Source organism: Pan paniscus, chromosome 12, assembly GCF_029289425.2.
Source record: "Pan paniscus chromosome 12, NHGRI_mPanPan1-v2.0_pri, whole genome shotgun sequence".
Lineage (NCBI taxonomy): Eukaryota > Metazoa > Chordata > Mammalia > Primates > Hominidae > Pan > Pan paniscus.
This window is the reverse complement of record NC_073261.2, coordinates 83,200,451-83,223,176: the sequence shown is the minus strand read 5'-3', so window position 1 is coordinate 83,223,176 and position 22,726 is coordinate 83,200,451. Positions and strand designations below refer to the sequence as shown.

At 52.3% G+C, this 22,726-nt stretch overlaps 1 long non-coding RNA gene across 1 annotated transcript in view; it reads right to left on the bottom strand.

Moving 5' to 3' along the window:
- LOC103784546 (uncharacterized) overlaps positions 1-22,726 on the bottom strand; it is a 244,680-nt gene extending 221,954 nt beyond the window's left edge. The window contains exon 1 of the long non-coding RNA XR_008624372.2: positions 21,619-22,726. This is a non-coding gene — a long non-coding RNA (uncharacterized LOC103784546). The remainder of the gene's footprint in view (positions 1-21,618) is intronic.

Here is a 22,726-nt window from a genome sequence, read left to right as displayed (position 1 = left end):
CTCAGCTTCTTTTCAGCCACAGTTCCCAACCATGTGTGGCTGGCTGGCTTTCTTTCTTTCTTTCTTTCTTTCTTTCTTTCTTTCTTTCTTTCTTTCTTTCTTTCTTTCTTTCCTCCCTTCCTTCCTTCCTTCCTTCCTTCCTTCCTTCCTTCTTTCTTTCTTTCTTTCTTTCTTTCTTTCTTTCTTTCTCTTTCGGGATGGAGTCTCACTCTGTCACCCTCTGCCTCTCGGGTTCAAGCCATTCTCCTCCTGGGTTCAAGCCGTTCTCCTGCCTCAGCCTCCCGTGTAGCTGGGATTACAGGCACACACCACCAATCCTGGCTAATTTTTGTATTTTTAGTAGAGACGGGGTTTCACCATGTTGGCCAGACTGGTCTCAAACTCCTGACTTCACTCAAGTGATCCACCCTCCTCAGGCTTCCAAAGTGCTGGGATTACCGGTGTGAGGCACCGCGCCCGGCCTTTTTGTTTGTTTTTTTGAGACATGGTTTTGCTTTGTCACCCAGGCTGGAGTGCAGTGGTGCGATCATAACTCACTGCAGCCTTGACCTCCTGGGCTCAAGTGGTCTTCCTGCCTCAGCCTCCCAAATAGCTGGGACCACAGGTGTGCACCACCATGCCTGACTAATTAAAAAAAATTTTTTTAAATCTCAGCACTTTGGGAGGCCGAGGTGGGTGGATCACGAGGTCAGGAGATCGAGACCATCCTGGCTAATGTGGTGAAACCCTGTCTCTACTAAAAATACAAAAAATTAGCGGGGCATGGTGGCGGGCGCCTGTAGTCCCAGCTACTCTGGAGGCTGAGGCAGGAGAATGGCGTGAACCCAGGAGGCGGTGCTTGCAGTGAGCCGAGATCACACCACTGCACTCCAGCCTGGGCAACAGAGCCAGACTCCATCTCAAAAAAAAAAAAAAAAAAAAATTTTTTTTGTAGACTTGGGGATCTCATTATATTGCCCAGGCTGGTCTCAAACTCTTGGGTTCAAGCGATCCTCCCTCCTCAGCCTCCCAAAGTGCTGGGATTACAGGCGTGTGCCACTGTGCCTGGCCCCTTTCTCCTTTCAACTTTCTCTCACCTGTATTGATACCTGAACACTTAACAACCGCTTATGGCCTCCATTATGTGGGAGAGATGACTTTAGCTCTTCCAAGTAAGGGTGCCCCTGATCTCCTCAGAACCGAGGATATGACCCAAGGAGACTCCATGTGGAGACCCACTGGCTCTGGATGGGGATTTCTGTCTCCCTCCTAAAATGGGGCTCATTCCTTTAAGATGTTTTACTAAGTTTTTTGCAGAGACGTCTAGAAGGACCTGCCATTTTCCTTCTTCCTGCATGTTACAAATCATCTTACCAGGGCAGGATGGTGTAGAATCAGCATTGCACTGCGGTTTCCTCACACCAGCGCTTGTGTCTACAGATGAGGAAAGAAAGGCCCCCGAAGGTCAAGAGCCTCGCTGGCCCAGTGGCTCCCACACGAGTTCCTCAGGGCAGCAGCAACACTAAGGAAGGGGATGGCCTCTGACTGGCACTGATGGGGCTTCCAGACCCATACCTCAGGGGCTCAGAGGTTTCCTCTGGGGCCCCAGCCCCTTGTCTTAGACTCAGAGCTGAACCCCCAGTACATCCTTGAGAACCTCAACCTGCTCCCCTTTGCCCCTCACCCCCTCCCTGGACCACTGCTCCCCACAGTCCAGCTCCCCCATCCTTGACAGTGAGCCCAGGGTTTGTCAGGGGATACTGGGGAGTCCGGGAAACATACAATACGAGCTTCTCAGCCATAAGCAGTGTTCCCATATCCCAGCACAGCACACACACTTTGAGCCAGGTTTCCCGCCCAGCCTGCCACGCTGTCTTTTGCCCTGTGTTTCTGTCTGTCTTTCTTTCTCTCCCACACACACTCTCACCCATTCACACAAACTCACAAATTTTGATGAATCAGGCAAAGCAGAGAGGAGGGAAGCAACACTTAAAGCCCAAATTGGCTTTAACTGGGGATGCTCACATTTCTATTTGCATCTCTTTTGCATGTATTTGCATAGGCTGTTTTTGGACCATTCTCCATGTCCCTAAGGGCACTGAGAAGTAACGGATTTGTGGTCCTCAGGGGGCCCCAAGGCCTCCGTGAGGCCTCCAGATGCGTTAGGTGGGCCCTGGAATGCAGGGAGAATAGGGAGGCGACAGGTCATCTGGTTACATTACAGGGGCAGGCTAGAGGAAATAGGGTAGCCGGGGCCTGGAGGAACCTTGTGGGCCTTGGCTGCCTTCTTTTTTTTTTTTTTGAGATGGACTTTCACCGTTGTTGCCCAGGCTGGAGTGGAATGGCACAATCTCGGCTCACTGCAACCTCCGCCTCCTGGGTTCAAGCGATTCTCCCGCTTCGGCCTCCCAAGTAGCTGGGATTACAGGCGCCCGCCATCATGCCCAGCTAATTTTTTGTATTTTTAGTAGAGATGGGGTTTCATTATGTTGGTCAGGCTGGTCTCGAACTCCTGACCTCAGGTGATCCACCCGCCTCAGCCTCCCAAAGTGCTGGGATTACAGGCAGGAGTCACTGCGTCCGGCCTTTGGCTGTCTTCTTGTCACAGGGTCCCCCACTCAGTGCCCCTGAAGGCCAGGCTGGCAGTGGGGTAGGGGGTGGGGCAGGAATTTTCCAAAAGTCCAGATGCCTAGTGAGGCTCCACTCCTGGGCCAAGTATGGAAGGCAGCAGAGAAGCAAGAGGATGGACCCCAAGTGAGAGGGACAGAGGAAACCCTGAGGCAGGGCCAGAGGAGAAGAGCACCCAGGAAAGGAAAGTGCCGGCTCAGAGGTGCTGGGAGGGTGGGTCCTACTCCTTAGGTGAACACAGACACCAGAGGCCCAGCACCAGCTGCCCTCCTACCCTGCACATCAGCTCTCAACTTAATTCGCCGCACAACCTGAGACAAGATTCTAGGCAGCCAGGGCTCTGGCCGGGCTCTGCACCCTTTGCCGGGTGACCTTGGGCGGGTCTTGGTCCCTCTCTGGGCCTCAGTCTCCTCTTCAGGAAAGGGCAAGCAGATGAGTTTCGAAGGCCCTCCCAGGTCTAATGTCTCTGCTGCCCTGACCCAGCCTCCCTGGCCCACTTCCCTGTGGCTCAGGAATCTTCAGTGTCTACCTCTAGGATCAGGGTCAAGTTTGAGTGTTCAGGACCCTCTGCATCTGGTGCCATCCAGCCTCATCAGCCTCACTTCCCTTGTTTTCTGGGGGTCCAGCAGGGACCTTGGGTCCTTGCTCCAACCTCCTTTCCTTTCCCCACCAAGGGCCCTGCTTCTGGAACACCTGCCCTCTCCTGCAGGGCTGGCTTCATGAACAGTGACCTATGCAGCCCCATGGTTGGTTTAATGCTCTGTTAATGTCATCCTGGAATTTAAAAATTTTGAGCAAGGGCAAGGGGCCCTGACTTTCTTTTTTTCTTTTCTTTTCTTTTTTTCTTTTCTTTTCTTTTCTTTTTTTTTTTTTTTTTTGAGACAGAGTCTCGATCTCTTGCCCAGGCTGGAGTGCAGTGGCGCGGTATCGGCTCACTGCAACCTCAGCCTCCCGGGTTCAAGCAATTCTCGTGCCTCAGTCTCCCAAGTAGCTGGGACTATAGGTGTATGCCACCACACCTGGCTAATTTTTGTATTTTTGGTAGAGATGGGTTTTCACCATGTTGGCCAAGCTGGTCTTGAACTCCTGACCTCAAGCGATCCGCCTGCCTTGGCCTCCCAAAGTGCTGGGATTACAGGCGTGAGCCACCACGGGGCCCTGACTTTCCATTTTAGACTGGACTCCACAAATTATGTATCAGCCCTGCCTTCTTCTCCTCCCATCAACCGTTCCTCAGCCCTACCGCCCCTCCAAACCCTCATGGACCAGGGAGAAGGTCTGGCGTGGGATGGCCAGCCCTACAGTCCAAGGAAAAGAAGCAGAGACCCTTTGACATCACGGGCCCAGGCCATATGTCACCAGAGAAAATGGGCACAGAACTGCCAGGGGACATGGAGAACGGAAGGAAGGAGAGCCCCTGGTTCTGTCTTGGAAGAAGACTCGGCTTCCGCCCCCAGGAGGCCCCATTCTAAAGGGGGAGGCCAAGCAGCTGGCCCCGGAAGGCCCTCATCTCCTGAGGGAGGCAGTTCTCCGCCAGGGCACCGTGGGGCCAGGGGCCAGCCCACACTTTGGGCTCACACTCTCCTTTCCTGGGACCCTTGCTAGGAGCAGCAGCAGGAGGATGTAGCTGTGCTGGGGCTGGAGAAGCAGGAGCTGGGTACCCCTCTACTCCTAACCCCAACCCTGCAGAGTTCCGACTCCCAAACATCCCTTTGTGCACCCACAAAGAGAAGCTTCTCCCCAACACACTCCACTGAAGGAAGGCATTGCCTTTCCTGTTTGTAAATAGCCTTGCTGAGGTGGGGCCCACGTGGGCATGCCCCTCTGGCGGCCGCCCCTGCAGTGCCGTCCTCCCTCCCTGGCTCCAGGGTATGTGGTGTGGCCTCCCCGGGGGCAGGGCTGTCCTTTCCCAGCCACAGCTGGAGGGCTGTGTCCTGTGGGCCCTGTGAGTCAGGCCCAATCCCCTCCCTGTAGCCAGCAAGCACTACAGTGACCTCAGCCTCTGCTCACCTGGTGAGCCTGCTTCCTGGTGGGGGCAGACAGAGCCAGGACCTGCAGGGACTGTGATCCTGCTGATACCTCAGGGCACCTGAGGCCTTTGGCCAGTCTTGGATCCCAGGGAGTAGAGTAGAGGAGGCAGGATGAGTGGGAGCCTGTCCACATCAGGTACCCGCCTTACCTCTGGGTATTTGCTAATGGGATCCCCTTTCCCAGCTTTCTTTTTTTCTTTATTTTGAGATGGAGTCCTGCTCTGTTGCCCAGGCTGGAATGCAGTGGCGCAATCTCAGCTCACTGCAACCTCCGTCTCCCGGGTTCAGGTGACTCTCCTGCCTCAGCCTCTGGAGTAGCTGGGATTACAGGCGCTCGCCACCATGCCCAGCTAATTTTTGTATTTTAATAGAGACAGGGTTTTGTCATGTTGGCCAGGCTGGTCTCGAACTCCTGACCTCAGGTGATCCACCTGCCTCGGCCTCCCAAAGTGCTGGGATTACAGGCATGAGCCATCGCACCCGGGCCCCTTGCCCAGCTTTCTATGCTGGGCTATCTCCACTCACTCTGAAACAACTGACTTGAGACTCTCTTCTTTGTTTTTTTTAGACAAGATCTCCTCTGTTGCCCAGGCTGGAGTGCAGTGGTGCCATCATGGCTCCCTCAACCTCCTGGTGGGCTCAGGTGATCCTCCCACCTCTCCCACATCAGCTTCTCCAGTGGCTGGGACTACAGGTGTGTACCACCTGGCTAAGTTTCAAAAATGTTTTACAGACAGGGCCTCAGTATATTGCCCAGGCTGGTCTCAAACTCCTGGGCTCCAGCGATCCTCCTACCTTGGCCTCCCAAAGTGTTGGAATTATCGGCGTGAGCCACCATGCCTGGCTGAAACACTCTTTCCCTAAGAATCTTTCCTTGAAACTCAGCCTTCCCACGCTGCTACCTCGAGTGAGCACTTAGCAAAGTATGTCTGTCTCTAGCCTGAACCACCCTGGGTTTTCTGAGGGCGGGCCTGTCATCTACTCCCCAAGACCCCTGGCAGGTCTGGAGCTAGGATCAAGTTTGCGGTGTGAGGGGCCGCAAGGGGCAGAGGGTAAGAGGCAGGTAGGAAGGAGTAGGGGACAGGCTGGGTTTCCTGTCTTCTGATGTGTCCAAAGTATGGGCTCCATCTGCCATAACAGTAAGTGCTGATTACCAGCCTGTGTGCCTACGGAGTGGGAATTCACGGATGGTGAACCTGGGGCTTGGCTGGACAAAGTGGACTGCTCAAGTCACACCAGTAAGAAGGTGCCTGTACGGCTGTAGCAGGCTAAGGTGATGTCTACGGCTCAGCGGCCCAACCCCAATATATGCTGCATCCAGGTAGAGGCTGAACTAACTGAGGTCTCAAAGGCTCCAGGCCTGAGGATTTGAGCCTCCAAATGATTTTAGCTGAGGCTCCAACCAACCCCCTGCTGCTGCCCCCTGGACTGGCAGCCCCTCAACCCACTCCCCAGCAAGTGTCCTCCCTCTCACCAGTTCAACTGGCTCCCAGTTCAGCTGCAGAAACGGCCAAACGTCTCTCTGGAACCCAAACAGGAAGCTGGGGAGAAGGGAGCCAACGGCCAAGGACCTTTGAGGCTCCTCCAGGAAGTGTGAGGGGAGATGAGAGGGGTGAAGATGGGCCTCCTGTCTTGCAGCCCCCAACACTGGGAGCCGACCAAAGCCTGTCTCACTTCCTCATGCTGGGAAGGAGCTGAGCATCCCTTAACCCACTGCCCCGCTGGCATGGACCAGAAAGGGCCTTGGGGAGAGTGTCAAGAGGGGCTCTTTGGAACCCTTGCTCCTGGGTCACTTTTTTAAAAATAGACTTTGTGCCAGGTGTAGTAGCTCATGTCTGTAATCCCAGCACTTTGGGAGGCCAAGGTGGACAGATCACTTGATCCCCAGAGTTTGAGACCAGCCTGGGAAACCTGGTCTCTACAAAAAATACAAAAAGTAGCCCAGTGTGGTGGTGCATACTTGTAGTCCCAGCTACTTGGGAGGCTGAGGTGGGAAGGATCACTGGAGTCTGACAGGGTGAGGCTGCAGTGAGCCATGATCATGCCATTGCACTCCAGCCTGCATGACAGAGCAAGACCCTATCTCAAAAAAAAAAAAAAAAAAAAAAAAGGCTTTCTTTTTTAGAGTTTTGGCTTCTCAGCAAAAGTGAGCAGAAACTATAGAATGCTCATATACCTCCTTCTTCCCCCATTATCCATATCTCCCACCAGAGTGGTTCATTTGTTGTAATCAATGAACCTACATTGACACATAGTATCACCCAAAGTCCATAGTTTGCATTAGGGCTCACTCTTGGCCTTGTATATTCTGTGGGTTTGGACAAATGTATAATGACATCATACACTGTTGTTTCACTGCCCTAAAATCCTCTGTGCTCCATCTACCCATTTATCCCTCTTCTCAGCCCCAGAGGACCACCTTTTTACCGATCATCTTTTTACTGTCTCCATAGTTTTGCCTTTTCCCAAATGTCATATAGTTGAAATCATACAGCATGCATAACTTTTCAGATTGCCTTCTTTCACTTTGTGATATGCACTGAAGTTTTTCCTCCATGTCTTTTCATGACTTGATAGCTCATTTCTTTTTTTTTTTTTTTTGAGATGGAGTCTCACTCTGTTGCTCAGGCTGGAGTGCAGTGGCGCAATCTCAGCTCACTGCAACCTCTGCCTCCCGGATTCAAATGATTCTCCTGCCTCAGCCTCCCTAGTAGCTGGGATTACAGGCGCGCACCACCACACCCAGCTAATTTTTGTATTTTTATTAGAGATGGGGTTTTGCCATGTTGGCCAGGCTGGTCACGAACTCCTGACTTCAGGTGATCCGCCTGCCTTGGCCTCCCAAAGTGCTGGAATTACAGGCGTGAGCCACCACGCCCAATCAATAGCTCATTTCTTTTTAGCATTTAATAATATTTCATTGTCTGGATGTCCCGCAATTTATTTCTCCATTACCTACTAGAGGACATCTTGATTATGCTCATGTTTTGGCAATTATGAATAAAGCTACTGTAAGTATCTGTGTGCAGTTTTTTGTGCAGCAGACATAAGTTTTCTTTCTTTCTTTCTTTCTTTCTTTCTTTCTTTTTTTTTTTTTTTTGAGACAGGGTTTCACTCTGTAGCCCCAGCTGGAATGCAGTGGCACAATCTTGGCTCACTGCAGCTTCTACCTCCCGGGCTCAAGTGATCCTCCCACCTCAGTCTCCTGAGCAGCTGGGACTACAGGCGCTTGCCACCACACCCGGCTAATTTTTGCATTTTTTTTTTTGTGGAGACGGGGTTTTACCATGTTATTCAGGTTAGTTTCAAACTCCTGAGCTCAAGCAATCCGCCCGCCTCGGCCTCCCAAAGTGCTGGGATCACAGGCTGCAGGTCACTTTTAGGGCAGGCTTTTCCTCACATAATCCTGAGATCCTATTAACTTCATTTCTTATCAGCCCGCCCTTAAGGGGCGAGCACCGGGATGGAGAGACACCTGGCTCTCAGGCTCTATGCTGTCACCAGCTCACCATGTCCTTGGCAAGTCACTTTACCAACCTGGCCTTCAGTTTCTCAGCCTGTGAAATGGAGCTCACAGCACTTTTCCCGCCTCAGGGATGTATGGGGAGGTCTCTGTCCACTAGGGATGAGGGGAATGGCTTGGCGTCGTGGTCAGTGCAGGGGTGATTGACACCAGAAACCACAGCCTGCCCCATGTGGGGCTGGGCCAGGAGCGATGGCAACCTAGGGAGCCTATCTGGCCAGACCATGGGGATATGTGGGGTGTCATCTTTGCACCCCTGCAGCCCTGGGCATCCCCAGGCCCTCCAGGAGTAGTCAGCAAGGTGTGGCTCCTGCCCGGTCATCTGCCACAGGAATGGAGGGAGGCAGCTGTGAGCAGACATGGCAAGACTCATCAGATAGCCCCTGGCCTGAGATCTCCTTCACCTCCGCCTTCCATCTGCCACAGGCCACGGCCAGAGGCTCAGGAAGAGGACAGGCAGTGGGGGGACATGCAAACTGTGGGCAAACCTCAGGCACACAGACAGAGGTCTTGTTTCGTGCCCCCTGAGTAAAGGAGCTGGTGCTTTGGGAGGCTTAGCTCAACAGGGAGAGAGCGCTCCAAAGCCTGAGGCCCCACCCAGGCCCCTCAGAGGCTGCCCAGCCAGTGGGTGGCTGGGCAGGACCCCCACCCCATGCAGTGACTCCTCCATCCCCTTCTGGGGTCCTTGGGCCTTTCAGCCTCTTGTCCGCAGCCAGGCCCTGCCCCCAACAGCAAGACCCAACAAACCCATAGCTGTTTCCTGCCAACTTCCATTACCTCTTTCTTCTTTGACACCACAGAAAAAGAACAGAAAGGCCCCTCATCCCAAGTACTCAGATAATATCTGTTGGACATTAAAAAAATAATAACAGGCTGGGTGCAGTGGCTTACACCTGTAATCCCAGCACTTTGGGAGGCCGAGGCAGGCGGATCATTAGGTCAGGAGTTTGAGACCAGCCTGACCAACATGACGAGAATCTGTCTCCACAAAAATACGAAAATCTGTCTCTACAAAAATACAAAAATTAGCCGGGCGTAGTGGCGCATGCCTGTAATCCCAGCTACCGGGAGGTACCAGAATTGCTTGAATCCGGGACGCAGAGGTTGCAGTGAGACGAGATTGCGCTGCTGCACTCTAGCCTGGGCGACAGAGCGAGACTCTGTCTCAAAAATAAAATATAATAAAAAATAATAACAATATATTCACATGGTAGGAAAGTCAAACAAAAAGTATAAAATGAAGATAAAACTCTCCCCTCTTTTCCCAACCTTTCATTGAAGGTGACCGCTTAATAGTTTCTCAGGTAGCCTGCCAGAAAAAAATATCATGCCCACGCTAGTGTATATGTATACATGTGTGTCTGTTAAAGACAATGTTCAGCCGAAGAGGTGGTGCTGTAACACATGGTTCTTTCCTTGCTCTTTTTTTTTTTTTGACAGGGTCTCGCTCTGTCCCCCAGGCTGGAGTGCAGTGGTACAATCTCTGCTCACTGCAACCTCCACCTCCTGGGTTAAAGCAATTCTCCCACTTCAGTCTCCCAAGTAGCTGGGACTACAGGTGTGTGCCACCATGCTCGGCTACTTTTTGTATTTTTGGTAGAGATGGGGTTCCATCTCTACAGAACCCCGTCTCTACCAAAGTTCTTTGGCCAGACTGGTCTTGAACTCCTGGCCTCAAGTGACTCGCCCGACTCAGCCTCCCATAGTGCTGGGATTACAGGCATGAGCTACCTCACCCAGTCTTTCAAGCTCTTTTAACTTTACCTGACAGCTTAAACATCCTTCTGACCACACAGAATCTACCATTTCACAGACATGCTGCCATGGGGCTGGTCTCCTGTAAACAGGCCACCTGGTGATCAGGCTCTTGTTAGGGAATTTTATTTTATTTTATTATTGTATTTTATTTGAGACAGAGTTTCACTGTGTGGCTCAGGCTGGGGTGAAGTGGTGTAGTGCAGTCTCAGCTCACTGCAACCTCCACGTCCCAGACTCAGATGATCCTCCCATCTCAGCCTCCCAAGTAGCTGGGACTACAGGCACGTACCACCATGCCCAGCTAATTTTTCTATTTTTAGTAGAGACGGGGTTTCTCCATGTTGCCCAGGCTGGTCTCAAACTCCTGGGCTCAAGCGATTCTCCCACCTCAGCCTCCCAAACTGCTGGGATTATAGGCGTGAGCCACTGTGCCCGGCTGGAGGTAGAAATTTTAAAAAGACAGTGTGGCCTAATAAATGGGCTTCCTATACCCCTCTGGAACTCAGTGACTATTTGATGAGCACAACATTTCCCCTCCTGTATCTCCAGGGAAGAGTAAAGATAAGGGAACAATAGATGAGGAAACAAGACGCAGTGATTGAGGACCTGGCCCTAGACCACACACTGCAGGACCTCCAGGATGGAAGGGAGCAGCCCAGAGACTGTGCTCTGGGACATGGTGGGGGGAGCGATTGCTGTGGGAGGGCAGGAGCCTGGAGGAGTTTCCAGGGACAGGAGGGCTGGGCTGGAGGAGGCTGGCTGAGAAGGAGCTAGGGGTGAACAGGGGCCAAGGGAAGTGAAGGGACTTCCCAAACTGGATAAGGTACAGGTGCAAGAGTCACTCACCCCTCCTGCGCAGGGCGAGGGGTCTTAAGCCCTCTGCATCCCTCTTCCTCCATGGAGCCCCGCGCAAAGAGGCTCTCTGTGTACTCCGACTTCACTAGAAGAAGTGACCATGGGAAAATCTGCAGGGATGGTGCCCACCAGGGGTGTGGGGCAAGGCACTGACATGACTTAGTGCCACTGTGTGCCAGGCAAGGTGTATTTTATGTATTATATGCCATTTAATCCTTGCACAGGAGACTATTTTACTGCTGAGGGAGGCTGGCCATTCCAGTTCATGGGAGTCATTCCAGTTCCCCATTCCCCAGGATGCATGAAGGTGGGGACTACATGGGCCCAGTGAAGGGGAGCCAGAGGGAGGAAGACGCCACCATCCTGGGCCCTGAAGACCTCTGAGGCCAGTGGCTCCAGCTTGCTCTGAGGAGGACATTCTCCACCCGAGGGCCCATGGCCCCAGATCCAGCCTCAGGGCACCTCTCCCCTGCTGCCCTGTGCTTGGGCCAGGACCACAGCAACACCTGAGTCATCTCACCTTCTATCTCTCTGGTTTTCACTGACCTGCCTCCCTGGCTTGGGTTTCTTTGTGAAGAGAATTTTCTCTCTCCCTCCCATCTGTGCGCTCCCAGGGAAGCACAGCCTGCCTGGTGACAGCTTCTTTCAAGAATGCTCAGGGATGGCCAGGCGCGGTGGCTCGCGCCTGTAATCCCAACATTTGGAGAGACCGAGGCGGGAGGATCACTTGAGGCCAGAAGTTCGAGACCAGCCTGGCCAACATGGTGAAACCCCGTCTCTACTAAGAATACAAAAAAAAAATTAGCCGGGCATAGTGGTGTGTGTCTGTAATCCCAGCTACTCGGGAGGCCGAGGCAGGAGGATGGCTCGAGCCCGTGAGGTGGAGGTTGCAGTGAGCCAAGACTGCGCCACTGCACACCAGCCTGGACAAGAGAGCAAGACTCTGTCTTAAAAAAAAAAGAAAAAAGAAAAAGAAAAAAAGAATGCTCAGGGAAGGATTCCAAGGTCAAGGGGGTCCTGAACCTCCAGCTCATGAGAAGCCCCTAGGGCAGAGCCTTGGCTGCAGAGTCTCTGGGTCAGAGCCTGGCCTTCCTAGAGCTGAGCAGCCCACCTGGGCTACAAGACACCTCCTACTTCAACTGTGGGCTCCCCTGCCAAGGTTTACCTGAAGTTGAACTTGGAGCGAAAGGATCTTAGGGTCAAAAGAGGAGAAAGTATAGGACTCATCTCCCACCCTTGGACAAAGCTGGTGGGTTACAGGAGCCCCAGCCTCCCAAGCCTGGGGCTATGCACACCTGGTCCCTGCACAGCCCCAAGGAGCTGGCCTGCCCTGTCCACCTTCTTCCTCTGAAATCCATCTGAGCTTGGGGATTTCTGCACTGTGATGAGGTCAGAGAGGGGAGGCTGGGCTGTGGGCAGGTATAATCCCGGAAGCGTTTCTGCAAGAGGTAGCATGATTCAGCCAAAGGCATCGGGAGGACATTAGGGCAAGGGCATAACAGCATCAGGGTAAAGGTGCCTGGCATGAGTGTGCAGTGGCAGGAGGGTGGAGATCATGCAGTCATTCCCTCAAGTATTTGTTGAGCACAATGAAAAAGACCCCTCCTCTCCCCCTCCCCAAATCCCTGCAGCTGACATTTTAGTGGGAGACAGACAATGAAGACAAATCTGTAAACTCTATAGTGTGCTGACGGGTGAGGAGGCTGTGGAGAAACAGCAGAAGAGGGGAGTAGTGGAGGGCGGGGAGCTGCTGCAATGTTAGCTACGGGGCGGTAGGGGCTGCAGGAGGGCAGGGCCAGGTGCAGGGGCCTTGCCTGGGATGCCAGGTGCAGAAGCTAGGACTTGACCATGAGAGCAGACAGGAGTGAGGTGATAGAAGTGGGCTTTGGGGGCCGGGCACGGTGGCTCATGCCTGTAATCCCAGCAGTTTGGGAGGCCAAGGAGGGTGGATCGCCTGAGTTCGGGAGTTTGAGACCAGCCTAGCCAGCATGGTGAAACCTCGTCTCTACTAAAAATAGAAAAATTAGCTGGGCACAGTGGCAGGCGCCTGTAATCCCAATTACTCAGGAAGCTGAGGCAGGAGAATCGCTTGAACCCAGGAGGCGGAGGTTGCAGTGAACCAAGGTCGCACCATTGCACTCCAGCCTGGGTGGCAGAGCAAGACTCTCTCTCAAAAAAAAAAAAAAAAAAAAAAAAAAAGAAATTGGCTTTGGAGGAGACTCTCCCAAAGCCCTGCATTGGGAAGGGATGGGGGAAAACAGGGGAATAGAGGTACAGCACTCAGGTACAGACTGTGGACCCCAGGCCAGGCCAGGCTGGAGGTCTTCCAGGATTGGAAGGCTAACAGGGCAGGTCACCCTGGAGAGACAGGCTCAGCCTCCCCTGAAGGGCCACAGTGTCTTCCTCCTTTAAGGAGACAAGGTTACTCTGATGCCCACCTCTTCCTGGAAGCCCTCCTTGATTAATCCCTCCTTCACAGGGGTAGAAAAATGAGAGTACTATCTTTCCAAGAGGACACTGCTCTCTTGCTGATCAGAAACTTTTGTAAGGTCTAGAAAAATATTCTCCTCCATTGACTCCACTGCCTCTATCCACACTGACTGGATGAAAAGCGCTGGCCTGTTGTTAAAGGTTCCAGGCTAGGAATCAGCAATTTGCAGTTGCAGTCCAAGTCCTGCAGGAACTTGGGAAAGTGGTTTCTCTGGGCCTCAGTTTTCCTCACTGTTAAAATGGGAGAATATGCTTGCCCCAGCTCTACCCCGAAAGTGGAGCAGCAGCAGTTGACATTTTTGACTGCAAAATGTGTGCATGGAGCCAAGCCCATCGCACCCAGCGTCACAGAAATTCTCTCAGTAACCTTGTGTGGAAGACACAATGGCGATTCCCATCTTACAGGTGAGGAAACTGAGGCTCAGCTGGGTCTGTCAGTACCCTAAAGTCATATAGCTGAGTGATTCCAGAGCTCCTCCTCTCAACATTGCACTTTATTGTTCCATGTAAAAGACTACATTCAATCCTGTTCAGTTACTCAATCAACTAGCATTTAGATGGCACCAACTGCATGCAGCCACTGAGTAAGCCACAGCCTTGATTTAAGTATCTTGTGGCCGCCCAGCTGGCACTATGTTGGGGAAGGTGGGGGTCGGGAAGCAGGAGAGTTGCTGCTCCCCAAGAGCCTGGAGGTGTGGGGAAATGGGGCTCAGCCACGGGAGATTGTGAATACAGGTTCTGCCACCAGCCACTTCTAGGCGTGGCTGCATAACCGTGGATGATTCACTTAACCTCTGTCTGCTGGGGTTCTGGCTCCCATAATGGTTAGAACACCACCTTCTAGGATTGGTTCAAGGATGGCATGGCATAATAAGAACACTTTGAGGGAGGGGGTTTGACAGAGTATACTCCATAAATTATGGCCACTGTTATTATTATTATTATTGAGATGGAGTCTCAGTCTATCACCCAGGCTGGAGTGCAGTGGCGCAATCTCAGCTCACTGCAACCTCCGGCTCCCAGGTTCAAGTGATTCTCCTGCTTCAGCCTCCCTAGTAGCTGGGATTACAGGCGCGTGCCACCACGCCCAGCTAGTTTTTGTATTTTTAGTAGAGACAGGGTTTTGCCATGTTGGCCAGGCTGGTCTTGAACTCCTGACTCAGGTGATCCTCCCGCCTCAGCTTCCCAAAGTGCTGGGATTACAGGTGTGAGCCACTGCACCTGGCCATGGCCATTATTCTTAAAATGAGCAACTGGAGAACAGGGGACTATTGAGCTTGGCCAGATGTCCAGCTATGTATCCACAGGGGCCTCAGGAGTTTTCAGAGTGGGGAGCAAGACCTCTGGCCTGGAGCAGACAGGGCTGCTTCCTAGAAGAGGAAGCCTCAGGTGCCAGGCTGAAGGGCTGGAAACTGGGAGCTGGTGGGAAGGAAGGTGTCTGGGCCAGGATGTGGAGCGGGACAGGGAGGAGGTGCGCCTTTGAGTGTATGTGAGAGAGACAGAGACAGCTGGCCCTGAGGCCACCGTACAGGTGTGAACAGGTGAGCCGTGAACCCCATGCTGATTCATTGCAGGGCAAGGGGCTCCTATGCCAGGGAGAGGCCTCTGGGACACAGGAGCGCTGTGGGGTGGGGAAGCCTGCACGCCTCACACGTGGGGGATGCATGGCCTGCAACTGACCAGAAGAAGCCCAGTTAGGCCCTGGCTGGGCTCTCCTTTGGTGCTATCCCTTGGGCCAGGATCAAGAGCTGCAGATGTGCACGCCTATGGAGCTCTTGGGACCCTCAGCCTCAGCCCTCACACCCCCATCATCACCCCCCAGCCAGCCCACGGGGCCTCAGGTGGCGGGAAGGCAGGACCGCAGGGCCTGTGGCAGGGCAGGGAAAGGCACGGAATGGTGTTTACATTTTCCCTCCTTCCCTGCTGGCCTGGCGGTTACACCACTGCGGTTTGTTGGCCCCAGGGAGCGCCTCCCTTACATAACGCCTGACATAACCGCCCTAAAACACACGCATGGCATCTCCCACATACCACCGCACATGCTGTCATGCCGGCTCACCCCCCCACACTCACACACACTCACAGAGCCACACCGCAGCCTCACGCACTCACACACACACACCCCTTCCCACACACGCTGTCATCCCAATGCTGTCGTTTCAGAAAGGATTTCTTTTGCTCCCACCACCCATCACACAGGCAGGGCCTCCCCCACGTGGCTTCAGTGCCTCTGGTTCCTCAGGCCCCAGGAGCCCTGAGCCCACTGGGACTGCTCCAGGCCTCTCCTGGGTCTCCCAGGTGGCAGCCTCAGACTGTGGTGCCAGCCTAGACAGTGGACGACAACAGGGGGACTTGAGAACAGGGCAGGGAGTTGGAGAAAGACCAGAGTCCAGGCTGGAGCCCCTGAGATGTGGACTCCAGAAACTCAGAACAGGCAGTGGGGAGGGACAGACAGGGAGGGACGCGGCCTCCGAGGTATTATACTTAGTGCAACATGTTACTATGAGGGCAGGCTTCAAGCATTTAATGCATGATGGGCCAGGCGCAGTGGCTAACGCCTATAATCCCAGCACTTTGGCAGGCCGGAGGATGGCTTGAGCTCAGGAGTTTGACACCAGCCTGGACAACATAGCGAGACCCCCTGTCTATAAAAAATAAAATAATACTATAAATTAGGAAAAATGCATGTGACCCTCCCAAGAAACACGCGAGCCACACTGTGACCCATGCATGCTACTTCTCGGGATTCATCTGATGGAGATATTCACCCAAGGCCCTGAGTTAAAAAAACGTTCATGCTGCAATGTTGGTAAAAGCAAAATAATGCAGAGCCTCCCTGTCCATCCCCTGGGCCCTCACAAACAGAGCCACATGCAGCCATGTTCCAATGCCCTAAATGATAGGTCAGGGGAGAGAATGACCCCATTTTGTGACTGAAACCATATATGAATGTGTGTGTATAAATATTTGTAGATAGCTGCCTCACCAGATCTCTGGAATGCCTCACACAAAGTGGCCACCTTTGCTGAGTGGGCCTGAGGAGGAAGGTTAAGGGGGCCTTTTCCACTTGCACGTATTGGGATTCACTGCAGCTGTTGGAATATTCATAACAAGCAGGCATGAGTTCCAAATAAGAGGGAAAAATTGGCCAGGAGCGGTGGCTTACACCTGTAATCCCAGCACTTTGGGAGGCTGAGGAGGGCCGATCACCCGAGGTCAGGAGTTCAAGACCAGCCTGACCAACATGGTGAAACCCCGTCTCTACAAAAATACAAAAAAATTAGCCGGGCATGATGGTGGGTGCCTGTAATTCCAGCTACTCAGGAGGCTGAGGCAGGAGAATCGCTTGAACCCGGGAGGTGGAGGTTGCAGTGAGCCGAGATAGTGCCATTGCACTCCAGCCTGGCAATAGAGCGAGACTCTGTCTCAAAAAAAAAAAAAAAAAAAAAAGATAAAAAAGAGGAAAAAATCAACATGAGGTTCCTTGTACCAAGGAATAGTGCATCTTTGCCTCTTCTGAATGGCTGGGACACTCCGCCCTCTTTGTGAGGGCCTGGGGCGGCATCATGGCACTGCCACTTACGCACTGGGAGACCTCAGGCAAGCATCTTTCATTCTCTGAGCTCCATTTTCCTCATCTGTCCAATGGGAGCGAACAGGGCCAGTCTCACGGGGCAGATTGGTTTTGTCGTACAAACAGTTACTGAAGCCCTTCGAGGAGCCAGGCTTGGGGGCTGCAAGGAGGAACACAATGTTCTTGCTTTGAAGGAACTGACAGGGTAGAGAGGAAGACAGACATAACCAGTCGTTGTGGGATGCTGTGATATGTGCTCTGATAAAGGCCTGGACAGTGCCCCGGTGGGGCCAGGGTTGGGTGGAGAGGCTAGATCTGAGTTTGAGATTCAGCCTGGGCTGACTGCGGAGGGAAGAGGCGAGGAAGCAGGGGGTCACAAGGGGATGTCCCAGGCAGGGGTGGAAGGAAACTAAAGGGCCCAGAGTGTGAACAGCATCTCTAGGAATCCTTGGTGCTCCCGAACAGCTAAGAAGCAAGGAGCATAGGCAGAGGAGGGAGGTTTTTCCGGATCCCAGAGCCTCCTTGGACTTGAACAGTGGGTGGTGGGACCCTGTGTAGCGTCCTAGGGCAGAGAGGAGTATGATCACCAAGTGCTTTACAACCTTGCTCTAGAGGAGTGGTGGCCTGGAAGAGGACCAGCCAGGGCTCCTGGTTGACAAGGTGTATGGGTGAGCGTGGGGCAGGCCTGAGTTGCAGAGGAGCTAGACAAAGGGGGCAAAGTCAAGGCCTGGTTAGAAAGCAGAGTCATGATGTTTGGGCAACCTATGAGGGAAGGGGTAGAGGGAAGTGAGAGAAAAGACTGGGGAAGCATGCCAGGTTCTGGCTTGGGTTCCTTGAGAGATGTGGTGTCACATGCTTGGGGACAGGGACAACTGGAGGGGTTGGTGTGAGGTGCATCTGGGAGGAGGTGGGTCCCAGACTGCTGAGTGGGGCTGAGAGATGCCAGCACGTGTGGGCAGTTAGGCAGAGCTCAGTCCCTTCCCCTCTCCACTGGCACTTTCAATGTGCCAGGTGGAGCAGTAATTTGGGAATATTCTGGAGTCTCTTGGCTTTTGGAAGGAAGGAGAACCAGCAACGACATCATGGGGGTATCCCACGACCTGCTGCTGGAAGCATCTGTCCTTCAGCTGTTGGTATTTTAATAGAACATTCTAGACTCACAGTGCTGTCCAACAGAACTTCTGTGATGACAGAAATGTTCTGTGCTGTTTAATGCAGTAGCCCCTAGCTCCATGTAGCAATTGAATACTTAAAACGTAGCTATCTAGTATGGCTGAGGAAGTGAGTTTTACATTTTGCTTACTTTTAATTAATTTAAATCTAAATGGCCACACGCACAGCTACAAACCCTGGGAGTTTGGTGGGGGCAAACCATGGGGCCTTCCTGATGCCCATCAGATTGGATGCCTACTGATTAGAAGTGGAAAAATACCCCAAAATGGTAATAACAAACAAACCATAAATATTGCACTTTTTTTTTTTGAGACAGAGTTTCACTCTTGTTGCCCAGGCTGGAGTGCAGTGGTGCAATCTCGGCTCACCGCAACCTCCGCCTCCCAGGTTCAAGCGATTCTCCTGCCTCAGCCCCCTAGTAGCTGGGATTACAGGCATGCGCCACCATGCCCAGCTAATTTTGTATTTTTAATAGGGATGGGGTTTCTCCATGTTGGTCAGGCTGGTCTTTTTTTTTTTTTTTTTTTTTTTTTGAGACAGGTTCTGGCCCACATGGCAAAACCCCGTCTCTACTAAAATACAAAAAATTAGCCGGGCATGGTGGCGGGCATCTGTAATCCCAGCTACTCACGAGGCTCAGACAGGAGAATCACTTGAACCTGGGAGTCGGGGGTTGCGGTGAGCCGAGATCACGCCACTGCACTGCAGCCTGGGTGACAGAGCAAGACTCTGTGTCAAAAAAAAAAAAAGAAAGAAAAGAAAAGAAAAAAGAAAACTGAAGTTCAGATTTGCTCGAGGTCACGCAGGTAGGAGGCAGCACTCGGCTGAGATTTGAATGCAGTCCAATGGGAGCCCCTGCTTGTAACCCCTTAGGGCCAGGCCCTTCCACAGCCATGGAGGTAATGCCTGCCCAAGCTCCCTCCGGTCCCAGCCCCTGCAGCGGCTCTGGACCCACAGGGCTATTGTTGGCAAGCTCCTGCCTGTCAGCCCCACAGACTCTCTGGGCCCCCTCTGAGAAGCCTGCTGGATGGAACATCCAGGGACCAGCCATGCTGAGCCTCTCAGCCAAGAAGGATTTGGGTTTGCTTTGGTGAGAATCGACACCAACAGCCCTATTGGCACAGCGCACGCTCAGGGAGGTGTCCTGGGTTCTTTCTTTTCCAAGTGCTAGGTAGAGACCCAGAAACTGGCAAGTCTCCAGAGGGTTGCCCCTACCCCTTCTCAACCTTAAGTTTCTCATCTATGGAATGAGAGGGCTACACTAAGTCAGTGGGGTTTTTAAAAATTTTTTTTTGAAATGGAGTATTGCTCTGTCGCCCAGGCTGGAGTGCAGTGGCGAGATCTTGGCTCATTGCAACCTCCGCTTCCGGGTTCAAGCGATTCTTGTGCCTCAGCTTCCTGAGTAGCTGAGATTACAGGCGTTTGCCACCACGCATGCCTGGCTAGTTTTTGTATTTTTAGTAGAGATGGGGTTTTGCCATGATGGCTAGGCTGGTCTCGAACTCCTAACCTCAGGTGATCTGCCCACCTCGGCCTCCCATGGTGCTGGGATTACAGTTGTGAGCCACTACACCCAGCGGTCAGTGGTTTTTAAACCTTTTTTAGCATTAAAATTATTATTATTTTTATTCTTATCATTTTTAGAGACAAGGTCTCACTCTGTTACTTGGGCCAGAGTGCAGTGACATGATCATAGTTCACTGCAGCCTCAAACTCCTGGGCTCCGGTGATTCTCCTACCTCAGTCTCCTGAGCAGCTGGGACTACAGGTGAGTGCCACCACGCCCAGTTAGTTTTTGTATTGTTTGTAGAGATGGGGTTTCGCCATGTTGCCCAGTCTGGTCTCAAATTCCTGGACTCAAGTGATCCGTCCGCCTCAGCTTCCCAAAATGCTGGGATTACAGGCAGGAGCCACTGTGCCCAGCTGTGTTTTAAAAAACAGATGAGGCCAGGTGTGGTGGCTCATGCCTATAATCCCAGCACTTTGGGAGGCTGAGGTGGGCGGATCACTTGAGCCCAGGAGTTTGAGACCAGCCTGGGCACAATGGTGAGACCCTGTCTCTATTAAAAACAAAACAAAACAAAACAAAAAAATGCACAGATGAGGCAGGACACAGTTTACCCTGGAATGAAATCCTGGAGGGTTTCTTAAAGGATCAGGGCTTTATAGACAGGTGGGAGTAAAGCAGAAAGAAAGGGGTCAGGAAAGCAGCCTGTGGTATTTGAAAGAGCAAAAGCTTAGATTCCTTTGGATTCTTCCTTGACATTTCCTACCCCATGGCCGCAGGCATATAACAACTCCTCTGAGCTCAATTTCCTCATCTTTGAAATGGGAATAGCAATAGGACTTCGGTCTTGCGTTGTTATAGGACTTCATTAACATATGTAAAGCTTTAGTATATAATAGGAGCTCCATAAATAGTAGCTATTAGAATTGTTAAGGCATTCTGACCTGGAGAACTGTGAGCTTGGGCCAGGGTAGGAGGGGTAGCAGAAGGGGATGAAGTGTTCTACTACTAATAATAGCAGCCAGCCCGTGCTCCTCAACACACCACCTCCAGGCCTTGGGCAAGGCACTTTACATGTATTATCTCACTTAATCTTTATAACAGCAACTATATATTAACCCATTTTTCGAATGAAGAAACTGAGTCTCAAAGAGGCTGTGAACTGTGCTCAAGGTAACCCAGCGAGTAATTCGCAGCACCTGAGGATCCATTGCCCCCATCTGACTCCAGAGTCCCAGCTCTTTCCATGTGTGATAACCCTCTGCGCTCTGCGGTGAAAAACACAACTTTTTTTTTTTTTTTTTGAGACAGAGTCTTGCTCTGTTCCCCAGGCTGGAGTGCAGTGGTGCACTATCACTCCCAGCTAATTTGTTAAAGAGCCGGGCACGGTGGCTCAGGCCTGTAAACCCAGCACTTTGGGAGGCCAAGGCAGATGAATCATGAGGTCAGGAGTTCGAGACCAGCCTGGCCAACACAGTAAAACCCTGTCTCTACTAAAAATACAAAAATTAGCCGGATGTGGTGGTAAGCACCTGTAGTCCCAGCTACTCAGGAGGCTGAGGCAGGAGAATTGCTTGAACCCGGGAGGCAGAGGTTGCAGTGAGCCAAGACTGCGCTATTGCATTCCAGCCTGGATGACAGAGCAAGACTCTGCCTCAAAAAAAAAAAAAAAAAAAAAAGAATATTTTGTAGAGAAGGGGTTTCACCACGTCCCCCAGGCTGGTCTCCAACTTCTGGGCTCAAGCGATCCTCCCGCCTGGGCCTCCCAAAGTGCTGGGATTACAGGTGTGAGCCACCATGCCCGGTCCTTTCTTGCTTCTTCAGGCGCCTTCTGGGCCCTATGTGTGGTCAATTTCCCTGACAGATGCTCCCTTAGTACCTTGTTCTTCCCCTTTATAGCCTGGATTTCAGCCTGTGAATGTACTTTTTGAAAAAACTAAGATGGGCTGGGCGCAGTGGTTCATGCCTGTAATCCCAGCACTTTGGGAGGCCAAGGTGGGTGGATCACCTGAGGTCAGGAGTTCAAGACCAGCCTGGCCAACATGGAGAAACCCTGTCTCTACTAAAAACACAAAAATTAACCAGGCGTGGTGGTGCTTACCTGTAATCCCAGCTACTCAGGAGGCTGAAGCAGGAGGATCACTTGAACTCGGGAGGCGGAGGTTGCAGTGAGCCGAGATTGCACCACTGCACTCCAGTCTGGGTGATAGATAGATTCCATCTCCAAAAAAAAAAAAAAGTTTATGTTCACACACGGACTTATACACTTGTGCATAGCAGGATTATTCAACATTCAACAGTGGCTAAAAAGTGGAAACAACCCAAAGTCCCATCCACTGGAATATTATTCAGTCATAAAAAAGGAATGAAGTTGATTTCTGCTACAACATGAATGAACCTTGAAATCATTATGCAGACTTCCTGAAGGCAGGAACAACACCTGTCAGCCCCCCTCTCTTAGCCCAGTGCAGGCATTTACTAGACAATGGAGAACTCTCTGTGGGATGAATGAAAGGGCAGGGCTGGGCCAACAGACCCAGTATCCTGCCCCACTGCTGTGTGGGCTGAATGCGGGGGAACATGGAGGGGGATCTGTCTGTAAGTCTGTATCCCACCAGCTCTGGCCCTCAGCAAAATCTGCCTCCACCCTGCAGCTTCACCGACTTCCATCTGCATAACATGTGGCCCTGGATGTCAGTTAAGTCCCACCCAACTCTGGGACTAGACGTCAGTCTGGGCATCTTATAGGTGCTCAATAAAGTCCTGGCACATTGGCCTGGTGGGAGCTGAAGCCTGCACAGCTGCCAGGCCAGGGAGAAACCACCAGGTAGCAGAAGATCATGTGGCCACATGCCTCAGCCAAGTTCCTCTCCCCTGATGTGCACCCCCCTCTGCTCAGGTTATTAGTGGTGCAGGGGAAACAAACAGCAGGTTTCCAATTACCCCGCAGCCCCTTCTCAAGTGGTGCAGGACTCAGAGACTGCCCGCCTGCAAGCAGTCACTACACCAGCAAGCAGTCACCACGGGAGCGGAGGTGGGATTTAGTAAGACAAGGCCCTGGGTCTGCATTTCAAAGGCCCGGGTTCCCTCTCCCCATAAAACCAACACTGAGCCCACTGGAGGGGACACAGGCGGCCCCACAGCCGCCTGGCCCCCTGCAGAGGGGTCACCGGGAATTCTGTGTTTCGTCAAATATTGCTGGGCCATGG